This window comes from Hypanus sabinus, chromosome 13 (genome assembly GCF_030144855.1).
Source record: "Hypanus sabinus isolate sHypSab1 chromosome 13, sHypSab1.hap1, whole genome shotgun sequence".
In the NCBI taxonomy this organism is placed as follows: Eukaryota; Metazoa; Chordata; class Chondrichthyes; order Myliobatiformes; family Dasyatidae; genus Hypanus; species Hypanus sabinus.
In genome coordinates this window covers 38,939,002-38,962,205 of record NC_082718.1, presented here as the reverse complement: position 1 = coordinate 38,962,205, position 23,204 = coordinate 38,939,002, and positions in this window count along the sequence as shown.

The following is a 23,204-nucleotide window of genomic DNA, read 5'->3' as shown; positions in this document are numbered from 1 at the left end:
GACAAGGGAAGTCAATGTTATTGTAAAAGCAAAAGAAAGGGCATACAACAAAGCAAAAATTCACGGGAAGATAGAGGATTGGAAAGTTTTTAAAAACCTACAGAAAGCAACTAAAAAAATCACTAGAAGAGAAAAGCTGAAATTCATATGAAAGCAAGCGAGCAAATAATATCACAGTGGATAGTAAAAGTGTTTTCAAGTTTGTTAAAGATAAAAGCAAAATGACAGTGGATATATGACCGCTAGAAAATGAGGCAGGAGAAATAATAATGGGAACAAGGAGATGGCTAATGAACTAAATGGGTATTTTGCGTCAGTCTTCACTGTGGAAGACTGTGTAGCAATATGCCTGATAATGTAGTGAGTGAAGGAAAAGAAGTGGGTGCAGTTACTGTTACAAGTGAGAAGGTGGTTAAAAAGCTGAAAGATCTAAAGATACTTAAGTCACCCGGACCTACCTGCACCCTAGGGTTCTGAAAGAGGTAGTGTTAGAGATTGTGGTGGTATTAGAAATGATCTTTCAAACATCATTGGACTCTGGCATGGTCCCAGAGGACTGAAAAATTGTAAATTTCACTTCACTCTTTAAGAAAGGAGAAAGACAGCAGAAAGGAAATTATAGACCAGTTAGCCTGACCTCAGTGGTTAGAGTCAATTGTTAATGATGAGGTGATGGAGTACCTGGTATTAGGCTTTATTCCAGGCAAATCATTTTCAAGAAGTTGCCATTTGCTTTGCCACCAAATGAAACAGCCAATTCACATCCATAGGTTGTAAACTGATTCTGAAACCTGTAGACTCTACAACTAATGTTCTCAGTTTGTTTGTTTGCCTGCTTATTTATTATTTGCTGAGTTTGTCCCTTTTTCACAATGGTTGTTTTCTGTCTTTGTGTGTAGTTTTTATTGATTTTATTGTATTTCTTTGTTCTACTATGAATGCCTGCAAGAAAATGAATCTCAAGGTAGTCATCCTAATCTTTATGTACCGTGTCATATGACATAGATGATCATCATCTCAGGACCATAATTGTTCCTGGCAAAATTTCTACAGAAGTGGTTTGCAATGCCAACTTCTGGGCAATGTCTTTATTGGACGGGTGACCCCAGCCATTATCAATCAAGTTTATAAGTTTAGAAAGGCCAGACATTCAGAGGACATGCTACAAAAGAACAGGGCACTGATGTCTCCTCAGATGGTGATGGAATGTTTACAAATGGATTGCTGAGATTGGAGAACAACTCAACCCCGACTTTAATAAGTTTGCTATTCACTATTCTTTTGGTCCTTGAATATTGGCATTTTATAAATGGGGGGAGGTCACCTTTTAGGTGATAGCACATTTAGGAAGGAATTTCTAAAATGAACAAAGTTTCTCAGCAGCTTATATGGCTGCGCCTTTTTTTTTGAAATAGTTAACACCACGGGGAAAATATAGGCCAATGTCACAATGATGTGATAAATTAGCCAGCAGAACAGTCATACAGTCACATATCACATTATTAGTCCCACAGTTGCTCAATCATGCATTCTCTTAGCCACACATTTACAAATTCCAGTCAGTCACACATTATTTATCTAGTACAGTACTATGCAAAAGTCTTAGGCACCCAAGCGATAGATACAGTATTTAGCCATGCAACTCTCAATCAGCCTGGTGTACTACAAAGTTGTGTGCTTAGTCCCCTCCTCTACTCAATTTCACTAGACTTCACTTCCTCCATCATTGAAATGTTCTCAAATCCAATGGGTTCACTTTCAAGGACTCTTCATCTGGTGTTCCTAACATTTATTTATTATTATTTCTTTCTCTTTGTATTTGCACAGTGTGTTGTCTTCTACACTCTGGTTGAATGCCTTAGTTGGGCAGTTTTTCACTGATCCTGTTGTGGTTATGATTCTATAGATTCTATAGATTTATTGATAATAAATTTACTTTGAATTTTCAACATTGAAATGTGTGTAAGTAGTTAACCAACCTCATAACAGGCAACACAAAAGCTTCCATAGATGTACTGTGGAGAGCATTCTGACAGGCTGCATCACCATCTGGTATGGGAGGTTCTACTGCACAGGATCGAAGTAAGCTGCAAAGAGTTATAAAATTAGTCATCTCCATCATGGGTGCTAGCCTCCACAGTATCCAAGACATCTTTAAGGAGAGGTGCCTCAGAAAATAGGCTTCTATCATCAAGGACCCCCACCACCGAGGACATGCCCTCTTTTCAACGCTTCACATCAGGAAGGAGGTACAGAAGCCTGAAGGCACATGCTCTATGATTCAGGAACAACTGCTGCCCGTCTGCCATCCCATTTCTGAATGGACATTGAACCCATGAACACTACCTCACTACTTACTTTTAAATTTCGGTTTTGCACTGATGATGGCTGGCTCTTCGCTTGCAAAGATCAGGAGGCAAGAAGAGTTCACAGGAACGATGGCAGGATTGTTGGTGACAGTAGAGGCCAATTCTGGATCTGCAGACTCTGGAGCAGTAGGGACACAGTAGAAGCTGGGATGCTAGTATCTTCCCTGTGCCTCCTCTTCTCTTCATCAGTAGCTCTTCTGGATTCCTCAAAGTTCTTGGCTGCTCTGTGGATCAGCATATCAGCGTTCTCCAGCAGTTTCTGCCACAAGCCAGCTGCTGTGACCCTTTGACCTTGACATTTGCCTGAGAGAGCTGCCTTTTAAGTTGGTCTCTTGCCCTGAGAGAGTTCTTTGTAGAGTACTGCTTTTGTAACCAGGAGTTGTCCATGTGAGACACGTGGCCTGGCCAGTGGAGCTGCTTCAGCAGCGAAGTGGTTTCAATGCTTGGAAGTTGAGGCTTCTCCCGAACCTTGTTGTTGGTGACACAATCCTGCCAGCTGATACCCAAGATGGAGCAGAGACAGCACTGATGGAAGTTCTCGAGTAATCGGATTTACTTGCAGTACAAGATCTAGGCTTTGGAACCATATAGCACTGATGTAACATTGGCAGCCCTGTTCACCTGGATTTTTGTGGACAGACACAGCTGGTGGTTCTTCCACAGATGTTTCTGGAGGAGCCCAAAGGCACTGCTGGCTCTGGCAATTTGATTGTCAATGTCCCTTACTACCACAGCATCGTTGAAGATGATGCTGCCCAGGTAGGAGAACAGCTCAACTGTGGGGAGGGAGAGATCGTAAATGATCATCCAAGGTGGGTTGTAAACACTATGAGGGGACCTCTGATGGAGGGTCATTGTTTTCTTCAGACTGACCATTAACCTGACAGCCCTTGCAGCCTTAGCGAACTGAGTGACTGCAGCCTGTAGTGTGTCCTCTGTGAGTGTGAGAAGAGCATAGTAATCTGCATATAATAGCTCAAGAATGGGCTCTTGCATGGGTTTTGTTTGGGTGAGTGTTAGAGCTGGAGATATTTCTGTTGGTGTGCAACTGAGTGTAGATACTCTCCGATGTGGTCTCTTTCGCTTCCCGTAGCAACATGTTGAAATAGATGGCAAAAAGCCTTGGTGCCAAAACACAGCCTTGTTTCACACTGGTACCAATGGGGAGGGGGTTAGACAGGTCACCGTTGTTTTTAACCTGACTGGTTTGGCTTTCGTGGAGCAGCTGCAGAATGGTGAGGAATTCTGGGGGACAGCCAAGCTTCGAGTCTTCCAGAGACCCTGGCGGCTGACTGTATCGAAGGCCCTTGGTTGGGTCATTGAACATCGCGTTAGGTCCAACATTCTGTTCACGACACTCCACCCAAGATGAAGATCATGTCAGAAGTGCCTCTGTTTGCTCCTAATCCGCACTGACTTTCTGTGAGGTTGCCTTTGGCAATGGTTCTGTCCGAGAGAATCCTGGCGAGGACAGTCCCGGCGGTGGACAGCAGGGGAGCTCTTCTGTAGTTTGAGCAGTCCGATTTCACACTTTGTTCTTGTACAGGGAGTCAATTACAGTTTTGTGCAGGTTACATGGACTGAACGTCCTCCCAACAGAGTGTGAACAGGTTTGTGAGTTCATTCAGGAGAATATCTCCACTCATTTTGTACACTTTCACTGGGATCCCTTCAATGTCTGGGGCTTTATGGCATTTCAGCTTGGAAATGGTGGCTTTGACCTCGTCTATCGTTGGTGGGCCATCAAGCTTAAGCCTGACCTTGTGCTGGGGGATCATTTCAATGGATGCTTCTTGCAATTTATGATTATCCCTGAAAAGGCTCTTGTAGTCCTCTGTCCATCACCTCGTCAGCAGGCTGGAGTCATTGGAAGAGTGTAGAGGGGCTTGAAACTGATGATTTGGACCATACACCAGGTGCAGCAATTTGTAGAATGCTTGAGTATTGCCAGCATCTGCAGAGTGCTGTGCTCATTCCACTAGGGCAGTTCACCAGTCGTTTTGTATCTGTCTCAGTTGGCTTGGTGGGTGCCGCATGCAGCTCTGTATTCTGCCTTGACCGCTTGGTCTTCAGACCTAGACAACACCAATGGATGGAAGGAGCGTTTCTTCTGCAGCATGTTTCAGGTTTCAACATCATTTTCATCAAGCCAGTCCTCATTTCTTCTTGAGGAGTACCCAACTACCTCAACGGCAGCAACTTGGATGGCAATCTTCAGGTGCTCCCCTTTCTTTCCTGTGTCTGTGCTTGGGGTGTCTTTGTTGTCCAGTTCCTCCCTTAGCTTGATCAGAAATACATCTTGGAGGCCAAAGAGCTTATTCACCTAGAGTCTCTTCAACTCTGGTCCCTGTGCACTACTTATCTTAATTTAACTATTTAATATACATATATATATTTACTGCAATTCAGTTTTTTCTGTATTTATCATGTATTGCATTGTAGTGCTGTCATAAAGTTAACCAATTTCACAACATATGCTGGCGATATTAAATCCGATTCAGATTCTGACAGTCTTCACGGATTTAATTACATTGCATGCATTTCTTACCAAATGAATAGCGTCTGGAAATTTGGAACGGCAGCCCTGTCAAAATATTAAAGGAAATTGATAAAAGCAATAACAAAGGTGATGGAAAAAGTGTAAAACATTTGTTATTCTCCATTTTTAGAAACTAATGCTTCCTAAGTTATTTCATTTCAGTTATGGATTTAGCTCTGCAATGTAAAAGAGCCACAAGGCATTCAGACGCATGATATAATTCAGCTATTTAAAAACTGTTGGCTAGATCTCCCTTGAAATGTTGTCCTTAGGTATTCTGGTCAGCAAAACAGGGTTCAACTGCATAACAGCAACAATAATATGTATTTATTGCTCCATAAAGGTTTAGCAACATTTTCCAACTAATTCCTGGAGACTTTACGCTTTTGTAAATAACAACATATCATAATTTTACAGCAATATCCAGGTGAATATGAAAAGACTAAAATCCACCCATGACCCCCATTTGTTAATAAGAGCTTAAGCAATCCCTTTAACATTGGATCATTCATTTGATATATGACCTTGCAGAAAAACAGCAATATCTCACAGATCTGAGTGATGACAGATTGTAAAAAGTCATCCATAACTGACAGAGGTTGTTCGTGCCGCTGAAAGATTGAGAGAGGGGACTGAGATAAAAAAGAAACTGATTCGCTGCAGGCATTAATCGCTGAAGATTCTTATTGGATGGATTTCCTTTTGCAAATGGAGCATCCTAAATCCCATTAGAATTACAAATATTCCCATTAGAATATTTGGCTTCTGAACTCACCCAGCAAAATACATATGCAGTTCGGAGCTGCATTGTATCCTGCAGCAAGGCAAATTGAAAACAAACTTGTCTTACTGCAGTTAGAAAGACCGATCGTCAGTGGTACACTCTCATTCTGTCTGAAATGACAAAATAAAATAATTCAATGTCAAAGAAGTCCCCTTTTCCTTTTCTCTCCATTTACCTGATTGGTTTCATCTTCTTACTCCTGTCATTACTTTTTTTAATTCTTTAGGTATATCCTGCTTTTCCTACATTTTCTTGCCTACCATTTTCTTGTTCTCTCTCGCGATAATTTCTAATATAAAAGATTATATGTGTCTTCATTTCCCTCCACTCTCTTACTGGTATTCTCTCACTTATTAATTTATTTTTTGATTGTTTTAACTTTTTTTATTTGCTTCCAGTCTCTGTCCTTTACTGTCTCCAAGCCCTCCTGATGTGTGGGTACCGATCCTCTCCACCAATCAGACATTTCTGTGTTACTTGATGTAAATGTTTGCTTAACAACAGCTGTTGCTGTGTCTACTGAGGTGACTAGAATTAGGAATTGCATTCATTCTTCACACTTGTTTATTTTGTAATGGGCTTTCCATAAATACCTCTGGAGTTATGTTCTGTTTTTTCCTCAGAATAAATAGTTACCTGGATCTATAAGTATTTTGTGCATAAAATTAAAAGAATGTGGTGTAATTGAAGCTATATTAACACAAATTTATACTTGCGACACTCCTTGTCTGATTCTGTTATAGAATTGGATCTAGTCTGCATTGTTTTGATAAGTGAAAAGTTGATTTTAACTCTTCCCAGCTAGAAGAGATCTCCTCTGGTCAAGGACTACATCCACAGCATGCTACCCACCCACACTGGACCTCCTATAATTCACCTACCTACACAACTGACCGACAGATGACGCAGTAGCCACTGCTCTACACACTGACCTTAGACATCTGGAGAACAGGGATACTTATGTGAGAATGCTATTCTTGGACTACAGTTCAGCATTCAACAGCATAAATTCCTCCAGGCTCAACAAGAAGCTCAGAGACCTCGGCTTTCACCCTGCCTTGTGCAGCTGGATCCTGGTCTTCCTGTCAGATCACCGGCAGGTGGCTCCCTCACCTCTGTCCCTCTGACCCTCAGCACAGGTGCTCCTCAGGGCTGTGTCCTGAGCCCCATTCTTTACTGTCTGTATACTCATGACTGTGTTGCTATCCACACCTCCAATCTGCTAATTAAATTTGCTGTTGACACTACATTGATTGGCCTTACTCAAATAATAATGAGGATGCCTATAGAGAAGAAGTTATCACTCTTACACAGTAATGTAAAAAAACAACCTCTCCCACAATGTTGAAGAAACAAAGGAGCTGGTTGTGGACTTCAGGAGGAATGGAGATAGGCTAACCCCTATTGACATTAATGGATCTGGGACTGAGATGGTGAACAGCTTTAAGTTCCTCGACATATACATCACCAAGGATCTCACGTGGTCTGTACATACAGGCTGGGTGGTGAAGAAAGCTCAGCAGCACCTCTTTCACCTCAGACGGTTGAAGGAGTTTGGTATGGCCCCAAATCCTAAGCACTTTCTACAGGGGCACAATTGAGAGCATCCTGACCGGCTGTATCACTGTCTGGTATGGAAACTGTACTTCCTTCAATTGCAGGACTCTGCAGAGAGTGGTGCAGACAACCCAGTGCATCTGTAGTTGTGAACTTCCCACTATTCAAGACATTTACAAAGACAGGTGTGTAAAAAGGGTCCGAAGGATCATTGGGGACCCGAGTCACCCCAACCCCAAACTGTTCCAGCTGCTACCATCTGGGAAATGGTACCGCAGCATAAAAGCCAGGATCAATAGGCAGATTCTCTCACCAGGCCATCAGACTGATTAACTCACGCTGATACAATTCTATTTCTATGTTATATTAACTGTCCTGTTGTAAATACTGTTTATTACATATTACTATAATCTGCACTTTGCACATTTAGACGGAGATGTAACGTAAAGATTTTTACCCCCATGTATGTTAAGGATGTAAGTAATAAAGTCAATTCAATTCAATTCAATTCAAAAATCCCATCCATGCGCTCTGTCTGTACATCTCACTGTCTCAGGCAAAACAGCCAGTATAATCAATGACCCCATTAGCCCAGACATTCTCCCTTCCCCACTCTCCCATTAAGGAGGTGGCTCTAGAAATCGTGGACTCATTGGTAATCATTTTCCAATGTCCTATGGATTCAGGATCAGTTCCTGAAGGTTGGAGGGTAGCTAATGTTATCCCACTTTTTAAGAAAGGAGGGAGAGAGAAAACAGGGAATTATAGGCCAGTTAGCCTGACATCAGTAGTGGGGAAAATGCTGGAGTCAATCATAAAAGATGAAATAGCAGCACATTTAGATAGCAGTAACAGGATCGGTCCGAGTCGGCATGGATTTACGAAGGGAAAATCATGCTTGACTAATCTTCTGGAATTTTTTGAGGATGTAACTATGAAAATGGACAAGGGAGAACCAGTGGATGTAGTGTACCTTGACTTTCCGAAAGCCTTTGATAAAGTCCCACATAGGAGATTAGTGGACAAAATTAGAGTGCATGGTATTGGGGGTAGGGTACTGACACGGATAGAAAATTGGTTGGCAGACAGGAAACAAAGAGTAGGGATTAACAGGCCCCTTTCAGAATGGCAGGCAGTGACTAGTCGGGTACCGCAAGTCTCGGTGCTGAGACCACAGCTATTTACAATATACATTAATGATTTAGATGAAGGGATTAAAAGTAACATTAGCAAATTTGCAGATGACACAAAGCTGGGTGGCAGTGTGAAATATGAGGAGGATGTTAGGTGAATGTCGAGTGACTTGGGTGAGTGGACAGATGCATGGCAGAGGCAGTTTAATGTGGATAAATGTGAGGTTATCCACTTTGGTACTTTGGTGGCAAGAACAGGAAGGCAGATTACTATCTGAATGATGTCAAGTTAGGAAAAGGGGAAGTACAATGAGATCTAGGTGTCCTTGTTCATCAGTCGCTGAAAGTAAGCATGCAGGTACAGCAGGCAGTGAAGAAAGCTAATGGCATGTTGGCCTTCATAACAAGGGGAGTTGAGTATAGGAGCAAAGAGGTCCTTCTGCAGTTGTACAGGGCCTTGGTGAGACCACACCTGGAGTATTGTGTGCAGTTTTGGTCCCCAAATTTGAGGAAGGACATTCTTGCTAATGAGGGAGTGTAGCATAGGTTCATGATGTTAATTCTTGGGATGGCGGGACTGTCATATGTTGAAAGATTGGAGCAACTGGGCTTGTATATACTGGAATTTAGAAGGATGAGGGGGATCTGATTGAAATATATAAGATTATTAAGGGATTGGACACGCTAGAGGCAGGAAATATGTTCCCAATGTTGGGGGAGTCCAGAACCAGAGGCCACAGTTTAATAATAAGGGGTAGGCCATTTAGAACTTTTTCACCCAGAGAGTTGTGGATCTGTGGAATGCTCTGCCTCAGAAGGCAGTGGAGGCCAATTCTCGGGATGCTTTCAGGAAAGATTTGGATAAAGATAGCGGAATCAAGGGATATGGGGAGAAGGCAGGAGCAGGGTACTGATTGTGGATGATCAGCCATGATCATAGTGAATGGCGGTGCTGGCTCAAAGGGCCAAATGGCCTACTCCTGCACCTATTGTCTATTGTCAGACAGAAGATACAAAAGCCTGGAAGTACCTAGCACCAAGATCAAGGACAGCTTTTATCCCACTGTTATCAGACTCTTGAATGGAATTCTTGTATGATAAGATGTGTCCTTGAATTCACAATCTGCCTTGTTATGATCTGGCACTTTATTATTTACCTGCACTGATTTTTTTAGTAGCCTTTATACTTCATTCTGCTTTGTTAGTGTTTTACCGGTTCCTTAAGGTTGTTATAGCTGGGGTGGTGGTGGAGATAAACTCCTGCTCTCCATTAAATGCTCCCAATGGTGTACATCTCAAGTCACCTCTGACAACCAAATCTAGCTTTTGGCTTTCATGTGTGACTTAGCTACTACTAAGCCTGGTGGAACCATTTCTACTGATAGGAGAAGGGGAAAAGGTGGGTTTTGGTGCCTTTAAACAAGATGGGGCTCATCAACTGTGGCTGGCAGCTCACCTGTGTAAAGGAAAACTCTGATCTCAAACTTCTGCTGCCTTGATGCTATACCCACCCATGAGGAAGGCTTCAAGCGTAAACTCTGAGGAAAAGTCTGGAGCTGGAGTCCCTAAGTCAGTTCTACATTGAGGTCTAGGCTGACTGGCAACTTCTGTGACAAAACTCATGACAATCTGTATCAGTCTCTGCTGTTCCTTTGGACTCAACAGCTGTGTGGAGAGGGGGAACCTGCTGCATGGAGAACAGTTTGCTCTCCATATTGTACTGTGCTAGCTTGTGTATCATGTAGTGTAGACAGTAGGGGTGCAACATTGATGGTTGACTCCAACTGATGGAGGGCCTCCTTAATCGTTCTACCTTTCTCTTGCTCAATGCACTGAGTAACTACTTGATCTGTGTGAACAGTATGCAAGACAAGCTTTTCACTGTATCTTTGCACATGTGACAAGAATAAACCAGTTCCAATGCCAATAAAACAATCCATGAATTTATCCAACCTAATCCTACTGTTTTATAGCTTCAGCTGATTTTCTGGATAGAGTACCACAACCTGAAGCAATGGAGCCATCTTCTGATTGCTGATGCCATTGAGTGGCTCAGTTTTTTAAACAGAGGCCTACAGAGGAAGCCAAGTGGATTCACTTCCAAGCCAATCAAACCTCACTAAAAACATCCAAAAAGGCATCTTTCATAAATATTCCAAAAAGTAGGTTTCAGCATTATCCAGCCTCACTTTTTCAACTAACAGGCTTTCCCGTTCCTTTCAATGTCTCTTTAGCATCTCTTTTCAAGTCACTGGCACCTTCCTCTATCAGAAGTCTTGCTCTTACCTGGAATGGCTTCTCATCGGATCTGTGCAAGGGACAAGTTAAAAATTTTACTGCCCCAACCTGCACAATCTTCAGATGAATAGGCATCCGTTAGTCTTGTGAGACCATGGATTTGTGCCTTGGAAGGTTTCCAGGGCGCAGGCCTGGGCAGGGTTGTATGGGGGACCGGCAGTTGCCCAAGCTGCATGCCATTCTGAAGATAATTCTTCCTCACCACCAGTTTAAATTGATTCCTGGAGTGACGGCAGGTCTTTAAACTCATGATCGAATATTGTCTTCACTAAGCATTTACACAGTGGGAAATATTAACGTTTTTACTTATTAACTGAGGGCATTAAAACCACACCCAGCAAAGAAGAGTTAGTCCCGTGCAGAGAGTGAATAGGAACTGATAGACATCTGCTTATCACTGGATACATGAGAAATCTCAGGCCAGTTCCTCTGAAGAATATAAAGCAAAATGATGCAACAAGAGAAAATTGAAGTAAAATCAAGTTGAAATTCTGAGAATCAAATAATACAGAGGAAGGTAGGGTCAGTATTTCGAGTGAATGGCTACTTGTTTGAAGATTATGGCTGAGAAAATCTATCTGGATATTAGCAGTGGGAAGGGTAGGCTGAATCAATGGATAATTGACTGAGCTCCCCTCTCCATAGCCACGGAGAGTGTTTCTTTTTCATTCCACCTAAAGCTGAAGTATCTTTAAAAATTAACTTACACAATTAACTAAAGAGGAGAAGAAAGGATTCAAAGGGGGGAAAGGGGCCACAGTGGTTGACAAAGGAAGTCAGAGATTGCATAGCATTAAAAAAAAGGAAGTATGACAGAGCTAAGGTGAGTGGGAGGACAATGATTGGGAAATTTTTAAGGAACAACAGAACTTAACTAAAAAGGCAATACGGGGAGAAAAAATGAGGTACGAATGCAAGCTAGCCAGGAATATAAAGGAGGATAGCAAAAGCTTTTTTAGGTATGTGAAGAGAAAGAAGGTAGTTAAGAACAATGTTGGGCCCTTGAAGAATGAATTGGGTGAAATTGTTATGGGAAACAGAGAAATGGCAGAAGAATTTAATATAAGTACTTTAGATCTGTCTTCACTAAGGAAGACACAAGCAATCTCCCAGATGTATGGATGGCCCAAGGACATAGGGTAACAGAGGAAATGAAACAGATTGACATTCGGAAGGAAACGGTGATGAGTGGACTGATGGGACTGAAGGCTGACAAATCCCCAGGTCCAGATGGTTTGCATTCTAGAGTACTAAAAGAGGTGGCCCTGGAAATTGCAGATGCATTGGTAATCATTTTCCAATGTTCCTTAGATTCAGGATCAGTTCCTGAGGATTGGAGAATGGCTAATGTTATCCCACTTTTTAAGAAAGGAGGGAGGGAGAAAACGGAGAACTATTGACCTGTCAGCCTAACATCAGTAGTGGGGAAGATGCTAGAGTCCATTATTAAAGATGAAATAGTGGCATATCTAGATAGCAGTGATAGGATTGGGCCGAGCCAGCATGGATTTACCAAGGGTAAATCATGCTTGACTAATCTATTGGAGTTTTTCGAGGATGTAACCAGGAAGTTAGACAAGGGAGATCCAGTGGATGTAGTGTACCTCGATTTTCAGAAGGTATTTGATAAGGTCCCACATAGGAGATTGGTGGGTAAAATCAAAGCTCAGGGCATTGGGGGGAAGACATTGACATGGATAGAAAACTGGTTGGCAGATAGAAAGCAAAGGGTAGAGGTGAATGGGTGTTTCTCGGAATGGCAGGTGCTGACCAGTGGGGTGCCACAGGGATCGGTATTGGGACCACAGCTGTTTACAATTTACGTCAACGATTTAGATGAAAGCATTGAGAATAACATCAGCAAGTTTGCTGATGATACTAAGCTGGGTGGCAGTGTGACATGTGATGAGGATGTTAGGAGAATTCAGGGTGACTTGGATAGGCTGGGTGAGTGGGCAGATACTTGGCAAATGATGCTTAATGTGAATAAGTGTGAGGTTATCCACCTTGGGAGTAAGAACAGGAAGGCAGATTATTATCTGAACGGTGTAGAGTTAGGTAAGGGAGAAATACAAAGAGATCTAGGAGTCCTTGTTCATCAGTCACTGAAGGTGAATGAGCAAGTGCAGCAGGCAGTGAAGAAGGCTAATGGAATGTTGGCCTTTATTACAAAGGGAATTGAGTATAAGAGCAAGGAAATCCTCTTGCATTTGTACAGAGCCTTGGTGAGACCACACCTGGAGTATTGTGTACAGTTTTGGTCTCCAGGGTTAAGGAAGGACATCCTGGCTGTAGAGGAAGTGCAGCGTAGATTCACAAGGTTAATTCCTGGGATGTCCAGACTGTCTTACGCAGAGAGGTTAGAGAGACTGGGCTTGTACACGCTGGAATTAAGGAGATTGAGAGGGGATCTGATTGCAACATATAAGATTATTAAGGGATTGTACAAGATAGAGGCAGGAAATATGTTCCAGATGCTGGGAGAGTCCAGTACCAGAGGGCATGGTTTGAGAATAGGGGTTAGGTCATTTAGGACAGAGTTAAGGAAAAACTACTTCTCCCAGAGAGTTGTGGAGGTGTGGAATGCACTGCCTCGGAAGGTAGTGGAGGCCAATTCTCTGTATACTTTCAAGAAGGAGCTAGATAGGTATCTTATGGATAGGGGAATCAAGGGATATGGGGACAGGACAGGAACCGGGTATTGATAGTAGATGATCAGCCATGATCTCAAAATGGCGGTGCAGACTCGAAGGGCCGAATGGTCTGCTTCTGCACCTATTGTCTATTGTCTATTGTAACTAATGAAAAGAATTCCAGTGCATGCCATTAGCCATAATGCGGTCTGTACTGAGTCCAAGGTAGGCAAGTCCCGTCTCCTCTGGAAATAGTATTCTGTATTCAGAATTAGGAATCTGATCAAAAGAGGATTTTGTTTAGGCATGGCTTGGAGGGTTTCTGTTGATAGATATCTCCAACAATTTCACTGATGTGACTGTGGTTGTTCTGATGGAGTGGATGGAAGTTCAGTGAAGGGCAATGACTCAGACACTGAAGAATACAGCCGGGAATGTTGATACCAGTTTCAATACACCCAGACATCAGTGCAGTGAAGGTAGAAGTTTAATTACCTGATCCATGCAGCAAAAGTGGCCAAAATATGATTCAATCTTTTCTTCTCTGGATGAGGCCATGCTATACAATTGTTTGCTTTGAATAACATCTCAACAATCCAGTATTTCATTCACCTACTCTGCATAATATTTCTACTGCAATAAAAACTGTGTCGACCCTTCCAACTTATTCAAGTCGCACAAAATTCTCCTCTGCAAGTCAGACAAAAACACTTCTGAAGCAACTAAAATGCCTTCAAATTTCTCACACCTTTTCAGACGAAGTTGGCTGAAAACAATCTAAATACGAGCACATCCAGGAGCAGGGTCAAATTTTTAGGGTATGGTTCACAGTACAGCACTGACCTCTGAGATGGAAGGTAATGTTTCAACTCCCAGTTCAGATACCTGAATACCTGTGGAGAAGACAGAAGATGAAACTCTGGTGGAGTATTGAAATGTAGGTTGTACAGCACCTTGCCTGTACATTGTGCAGCACCTTGCCTGTACATTATATTCACCCCACGATCACACTTGCATTTAGTGACTGTGCTTCTCTTAGTATCTTCACAAAGCAGAGTTTACCATTAGAGGCAATGAATATTACAATCAGGGAAAATTACCATCCATCCCTCAGAACCCCTTCTGCACTAATGGCCCTTCTTATAGCTCAAGCTGTCATAGAGTTTTTCTATAGCTTCCAAATGCCCCTGATAACGCTGATGTTGAAGTTGTATGAGACATCAGTAAGACCAAATTTGGAGTATTGTGTTCTTTTCTAGTCAGCAACCAGCAAGAGAGAATATTTACAAAAGGGGTGCTGGGATTTGAGGACCTGAATTATATGAGAGGTTGAATAGATTAAGATTTTATTCTTTGAAGCACTGGAGAATGAGTGGAGATTTGGTACTGAAATACAAAATGGTGGGGGGTATCATCATCATCTTCATTATGTGCCATGTTATATGGTCTATGACCGTGATTGATCTTGGCAAACTTTTCTAGAGAAGTGGGTTACCATTGCCTTCTTCTGGGCAGTGTCTTTACAAGATGGGTGCCCAGCCTTTATTAATACTCTTCAGAGATTGTCTGCTTGGTATCACTGGTTGCATAAACAAGACTTATGATATGCACCAACTGCCCATACAATCATCCAGCATTTGCTGCTATGCCTTCATATGACCCTGATTGGGGTGGTGAGAGGGGGTGCTAAGCAGGTGCTACATCTTGCTCGATGGTGACCTGCAGTCTAGCAGAGGGAATGAGTCCCTTACACCTCCATTGGCAGAGCTATATCCCCACCTCTCCACCCAAATAAGGGTTATAGATAGGGTTTTTCCACTGAAGTTGGGTAACACCAGAACTAGAGTTCATAGGTTAAGGGTGAAATGTGAAATATTTAAGAGGAACCTGAGGGGAAGTTCTTCACTCAGATGGTGGTGTGAGTGTGGAACAGCCTTGAAGCCTAAGTGGTGATCACAGGTCTGATTTCAACACTTAACAGAAGTTTGGATAAGTACAAGGATGAGAGAGGTATGGAGGGCTGTGGCCTAGGTGTGGAATGGGATTAGGCAGCATAGCAGCTCCAGCAATGAACTGGATATGCCAAAGTGCCTATCTCTGTGATGTATTGTCCTTTGACTCTATGACCCACAATATGAAACTTCTTAAAAACTTGTATAACTGAAAGATTAAATATTTAAAAAATATATATTTTCTCTTAAAAGTAGACTGGGTTTCCGAATAACCTGAAATAATTTTAGCCTGAGAAAATTTAAGCTACTTGCATTCACTAAGGAGATTAAGGCAAGTGAGGCTCCCCATCTATCTAGCTTCTTCTTTGACCTTCTCCCATCAGGCAGGAGACCTCAGTGCATAAACACTAGAACACACAAGTTTGGAAAGAGTTTCTTCCCTCAGGTTATTAGGCTCCTTAACTCCTTGCTGCATCACATTCCAAGTGTCACCTGTTAATTTGATCTGTACCCTATAGTACATCATTTATGCACTATACTTTATTTATGAGAAATTCATTGGTAGATTTTATTCTTACTTCCCTAGTTGTTGTCTGTTATATGTATGTTATGTGTGTTACTGTGCTTTGCACCGTGGTCCAGAGAGATGTTGTCTTGTTTGACAGTATACATGTATATAGTTAAATGAAAATAAACTTGACATGGGACTTGTAACTAAATCATTAAAACGTAAAAAGATTCACCATGTTTGGAAGATGCAGTCCCTTGTGAATCTTCTCCTTCTCTTCCTGTGACCATTATTTGACAAGATACTGGAATATAGTGACTGAAATAGGTTTGGCTGGTGGCGCAATGAGATCAGTGCTGGGCTCGAGAACAAAGGTTCTCGACTTCGATCCAGTGATAGACCGCCCCCGAGTGTGCTCTCCATCCGTGCTGGGTTGATGTTGAGCTTGCAACTCAACCTCATAAAAAAAAACACTGCCACCTCCAGTTAAAATTCCCACGTGGAATATTGTGGAGGATGAAATACCCAAACCCAAACTCAAATACTTAATGAGTAATCCACAAACTTAAGTTACTGCTCTATTATTTCACTCTAGCATATAGGGAATTTAAATTCAATTGTAGTAACCAGAATTAAAAAGGTATGGATCAATCATAACTAAGAAACAACTGGATTTTTATAGCAACTCATATGTTCATTACGCGCTATGCTGTATGATCTGGGCAATCATGGTCTTGGCAAATGTTTCTACAGACTGTCTTCACGAGACAGGTGACCCCAGCCATTATCAATACTCTTTAGAGACTGTCTGCCTGGTGTCAGCTCTCCAATCAGTAACCAGGTTGTCATTTATCTACATTTCTGGTTATCTGAACTCTAAATTTAACTACCTCTAGTGTAAAGAGTTGGCTTACCAATTTCCAGTTTACTTCTTTTTGAAATGCTCTTAATTTTTACCCTCTTTGTTATTCTATAAACAAGCATTGCAAATAATCATGTATGATTTACTTGACTAGTATATCCTTCAAAATTCTGAAGACATATATCACTCAATTTTTCACCAAATTGGCTCCAGTTTAAGAAATAGATAAACTCAAGCTTTTCTTCACCCAGGAATCCTGGAAAAGATCTAATGAACCTGCACTGGGCATTTTCCAGTGCTGTAAGCTGTTAATTATGCACATTGATCTTTGTAAGCTGTCCCAATGAATTTTGTACAAGTTCAACAAGAAATTTGGTTTCTCAGTTATGTACTCATTCATCTGGATGTGTCACCACGGATACTGTTTGGTGTTTTATTTACACCTCACCCCTTCTATTTATATTGTGAACTTGGTTCAACATGGCTACAAAACAATCTCCTGAGTTCTGGTTACAATTATGTTAGTTAAAATGTATTCTCTTTGCATTTTCTGCTTTCCAATAACAATGAACTGCAGCTGCCACCTTCCTATCTTTCTTACTTACTCCGTTATGCCGCTGTCATTTAGGGCAGCAATGGAGTTCCTCCAGATCTGCAATGTTCAGGGCTTCCTTCATTACACCAGTAGTTTCCTCTTGGTTTTCACTGCTGTCAGTCATGGAAGTCCTGGGTGGAGAGTCAGGAATACCGTTGCACTCCAGATTCTTCATTGCTGCTTCTGTACCAATTTTGTTTTACCAGTCAGGGTTGTTAGCCCTGAGCTGAACCCCCAAACGTGGATCATTCTTATTCTGGCCTCTATCCTTTGACCAGTTTGTCATGGGTGACCCTGCCAAGAGCAAAGCATAAAACCCTAACTCCAGCCAGCATAGCTCCCCCGGTCACTGACACACGCAAGCCTTCAAACCATGGCAAGGTTGTGGTCCTCTTAAAGGATCTATCTTTCCAGACTTTCTATAATCTCACTTCTCACATTGTCTCCTTGTTTTTAATTATCTACTATTTAATGCCATTTTCTTCAAGGACAGACCAATTATGCCTACAGTAAGTAATAGCTATCTGACAGAGGCTTCTGTAGTTCATCTACACATCCTTCAAGTCTGAGAAATGTGCTTCTATTGTTCCCTTCCTTTTCCTGACCTTTTCACCATTTCATCACTCCTTACAGTTTTTTTTTACCTTATTTATCTTTTATGGTACCTTGCCCAATGTTTTTGAAAACCCATACAGAAGACCTGTGTGCTTTTTTCAATTAATTCAATAACGTTGATCAAACTACACCTATGCTTTGAAATAAAATGTGGTGAAACTGAACTTGCACTTCTCCAGGTGCTTTGTATTTTCGCTTTGTCCTCAAATCTCTAATACTATATCCTTAACCGGAGAAGGGTTAATCAGTTAACTCTAGATTTCTCTCTCCTTTTTTTACAGATGGTATCACATTTGCTATCTCCTTGCCCTCTAATTCATACTCATTTCTTCATTTGATCTTTATTCTCAATTGACTACTGTGCTTCTGTTAAATGAAGACAGATGTCTTCTGGAATATCTAGTGCTGGGTTCTTCCATTTGGAACTAAATTACTTCAGAGTCATCCATAAAACAGGAAGTGTGGAAAATCATAAACAGAAGTTTTGCAGAGGCTGGAAATCCAGAGCAACACCCACAAAATACTGGACACATTTAGCAGGTCAGGCAGCATCTACGGAAATGAATAAGCAGTTGACTTTTCTTCAGGACTTCTTTACTTTTCTTCAGGACTAGAAAGAAAGGAGGAAGATGCCAGAATAAAAAGGTGGGGCAAGAAGAAAGAACACTAGCTGGAAGGTGATAGATGAGGCCAGGTGGGTGGGAAAGGTAAAGAGCTGGAGAAGAAATCTGATGGGAAAGGAGAGTAACCTTCAATGTGATTGCAAGAATATTGATTCCTCTTTTGATCAATTGCTTTCCCCTACCCCTCCCATCTTCTTTTCCCCAACTCTGGCCTCTTACTTCTTCTCATCTGCCTTTCACCTCCTCCGGGTCCACTCTCCATGGTAAAGACTATCAAGCAGCAAAGCTTGATTTCCTTGTTAAACTTCAGAAAGATGAAGATTTTTCATTCCATTTTGCTGCAAGAGCCTCAGCTACACCACTGAGTACCTAATCCCACAATGTCTTCCCTTTCCAGAAACTGATCCAATTGTCTTTTAAGTCTATTCATTCTATCCATTTCAATAGTCTTCTGTAATAACTATTCTAGAAATCAACTCATTTCAGAATACTGAATTATTCTTTTCATTCCTGACATCCTACATGCTGCATTTCTCTAACTACCAAGTCCTTCCATGTGTTGGATCAAACTTGTTAACTCAGTGTTAAAAGAGATATCCAGAAACCTCATTGGTTGGACCAAATGGAGTCTTTATGATACCCCTGATTATGAGCCATGGTTGAGAAATATTGTAGAAAACACTGCAAAACACTTGTAGCACCTGCCAGAATTTCTGATACATAATTTCAGTAAGTGAGACTAAACTGGTTAAGCTGTTATAAAGCCTGATATCAACATAAATGGCTGAAAGTGCAAGTCAGGAAACATCTGTGTAGAGATCACTCTCTACATAGCTCCCTCGTCACTCTCCACTGATCATGCTCTTGGCATGCAAGAGTGATGTTCTACACCTGCCCCTAAAGCTTCTCCCTCACCACCATTAAGAGCCCCAGACAGTCCTTCCAGTTGAGGTGACACTTCACCCACTGGTCTGTTGGGATGTGATGTAGTTTGGGGGAATCATTCCGTCAATTACCTTCACTCTGTTCGTTGCAAAGGCAGGATCTCCTGATGGCCACACATATCAATTCATTTCCCATTTCCATTACAACATGTCAGTCCATGGCTTCTCTACTGCCATGATGAGGCCACTCTCTGGTTGGGGGAGCAACATTTCATTTTCTCTCTGGGTAGTTTCTAAAGTTATGGCACAAACATCAATATTTTAAACTTCCACTAATTTCTCCATTTCTCTTCTTCCATTCCCCATTCTGGTATCTTTCTCACCCCTACTCTTTTCCTTACTTGCCCCTCTCCCCCACTCTGGTTCCTCATCTCCTTCCATTTCATCCACGGTCCATTGTCTTCTCCCATCAAGTTCCTTCTTCTTCATCCCTATGTCTCTTCCACCACTCACATCCCAGCATCTTAATTTATCCTCCCTCCTCCATCTACCCACTTTCTCCCTCACGTGGCTGCTTGTCACATGCCAGCTTTTACTCTGTCCTGTCCCCCCACCTTCTTGTTGAAGTCTCCATCCATTACTTTTAGTTCAGATGAAGAATCTTGACACAATTCATAAAATGCTTATTCCCCTCCATAAAGCAACTAACTTTCTGAGTTCAACCAGCATTTTGTGTGTATTGCTCATGATTTCCAACATCTGCAAAATCTCTCCTGTTTGTGTGTACTAATGTAGGGAGAAAATGATTTAATGGTTCAAGTCCATAGATCTGATTAATCATGGTCTCCCCACTCAACATAAAACAAGTGCAAGGTAAATTTATTATCAAAGTACATATATGTCATATAGTATGTATAAGATTCATTTTCTTGTGGGCATTCTGAATAAATCTATAGCGTGATAACCATAACAGAATCAATGATGGACTGTTCAACTTTGGCATTCAATCAGAGTGCAGAAGATAGTAAACTGTGCAAATACAAAAAGAAAGAATAATAATAATAAATAAATAAGCTATATATATATATATGAAGAGAGAGAGAGAGAGAGAACATGATGAAAGTGAGTCCATTAGCTGTGGGAACATCTCCATGGTGGGAACAAGTGAAGTTGAGTATGGTTATCCCCTTTGCCTGATGGATGGCTGAAGAGTAATAGCTGATCCTGAACCTGGTCATGTGAGTCCTGAGACTCCTGTACTTTCTTCCTGGTGGCAGCAGTGAGAAGAGGGCATGTCCTAGATGAGTATGTTGCAGTTTTTACCGACTCATTAAAACCTGTGTTGATGAGTGTGTGCCTACAAAGATTTACTGTATATTCTCAAACCAAAAGCTGTAGATGAACCAGGAGGTACATCGTCTGCTGAAGGCTAGATTTGTGGCATACAAGTCTGGCAAACCAGGCCTGTACCAGAAAACTAGGTAAGATTTGTGGAGGGCTATTTCAAGGGTGAAGAGACAATTTTGAATGAGGTTGGAGGAGACATCGGATGTATGACAACTCTGGCAGAGTTTGCAAGACACTACTTCCTACAAAGCAAAACCCAATTGCATGAATGGCAGTGATGTTTCACTACCAGATGAACTCAATGCCTTCTAGGCCAGCTATGAAAGGGAGAATACAACTACAGCTGTGAAGATCTCTGCAGCACCTGATGACCCTGTAACCTCTGTCTCAAAGGCCAATGTTAGGCTGTCTTTAAAGAGAGTGAACACTCACAAGGAAGAAGATCTCGATGGAAAAAATGTGCCAAACATCTGGCGGGAGCATTCAAGGACATTTTCTACCTCTCACTGCTATGGGTGGAAGTTCCCACTTGCTTCAAAAAGGCAACAATTATACCTGTGCCTAAGAAGAATATTGTGAGCTGCCTTAATGACTATCGCCCAGTAGCACTCACATCTACAGTGATGAAATGTTTTGAGAGGATCGTCATAACTAGACTGAACTCCTGCCTCAGCATGGACCTGGACCAATTGCAATTTGCCTATTGCCACAATAGGTCAACGGCAGACTCAATCTCAATGACTCTTCACATGGCTTTAGACCACCTGGAGAACACAAACACCTGTGTCAGGATGCTGCTCATCGACTATAGCTCAGCATTTAATGCCATCATTCCCACAATCCTGATTGGGAAGCTAGAGAAGCTGGGCCTCTGTATCTCCCTCTGCAATTGGATCCTTGACTTCCTAACCGGAAGACTACAATCTGGGCAGATTGGTGATAACATCTCCTCTTCGCTGACGATCAACACTGGTGCACCTCAGGGGTGTGTGTTTAGTCTTTTGCTCTACTCTCTCTATACCCATAACTGTGATGTTAGGCATCACTCAAATACCATCTATAAATTTGCTGATGACACAATCATTGTTGGTAGAATCTCAGATGGTGATGATAGGGAGTACAGGAGTGAGATATACCAACTAGTAGAGTGGTGTCACAGCAACAACCTTGCACTCAATGTCAGTAAGATGAAAGAGCTGATTGTGGACTTCCAGAAAGGTAAGACAAAGGAACACATACCAATTCTTATAAGGGGATCAGAAGTGCAGAGAATAGGCTGTTTCAAGTTCCTGGGTGTCAAGATTTCCAAAGTCCTAACCTGGTCCCAACATATCAATGCAGTTATAAAAAAGGCAAAACAGCGACTGTTCTTCAATAGGAGTTTAAAGAGATTTGGTATATCAACAAATATACTCATAAACTTCTATAGCTGTACCGTGGAGAGCATTCTGACAGACTGCATCACTGTCTGGTATGGGGAGGGGAGTGGTACTACTGCACAGGACCGAAAGAAGCTACAGTGGGGTTATAAATTTAGTTGGCTCTATCTTGGGTACCAGCCTACCCAGGATATCTTCAAGCAGTGGTGTCTCAGAAAGGCAGCGTCCATTATTAAGAACCTCCAGCTCCCAGGGCATGTCCTTTTCTCACTGTTACCATCAGGCAGGAGGTACAGAAGCCTGAAGGCACAGACTTAGAGCTTCAGGAACAGCTTCTTCCCCTCTACCATCTAATTCCTAAATGGATATTGAACCCTTGAACACAACCTCACTTTTTAAATATAAATTATTTCCATTTTTTGCATAATTTTTAATCTAGTCAATATACTTATACTGTAATTGATTTACTATTTTTTTCTATATTATGTATTGCATTGATCTACTGCTAAGATAACAAATTTCACGACACATACCGGTGTTAACAAACCTGATTCTGATTCTGCATGGTGGTGATCTCTGATGATGGATGCTGCTTTCCTGCAACAGAGTTTCATGTAGATGTTAGAAAGGGCTTCTCATGTAGGACTGGGCTGCAGCCACTACTTTACAGGAAGAATGCTGAGGGTCAGAAAGTAACATCTACGTGCTTTAACTAAACAAAAGAGACTCAGTCACAGGGTTTTGTACAGTCCCTGTGCAACTGTAAATCCTTATTCTTCCTTTTCCTTCTGCTCCTATTTGGTAGATCCCGCTGGAGTTAGGTAGAGGCACATTCTTGGCCAGTCTCTGAAGGCTATCACCTCTTCCAGTACAGGGGACAATGCCACAGCAAGGTGGTGTGCAGGATGGGGTGTGATCAGTGAAACATGCTAGTATCCAGATTCTGCATGAACAGATTCAAGGTACTGTATGTATGGACTTGTTTACACTGCTCTTTCTATGCATGAAAGTACGTGTAGTACAATTCGTGTGCTTGGTGACATCACCATGCTGCCTGGAAGGTTTTCATTTTCTCCACCATCCTAGTCGCTGTACTTCAAAGATGTATCAGCGTGCTGTACTTTTG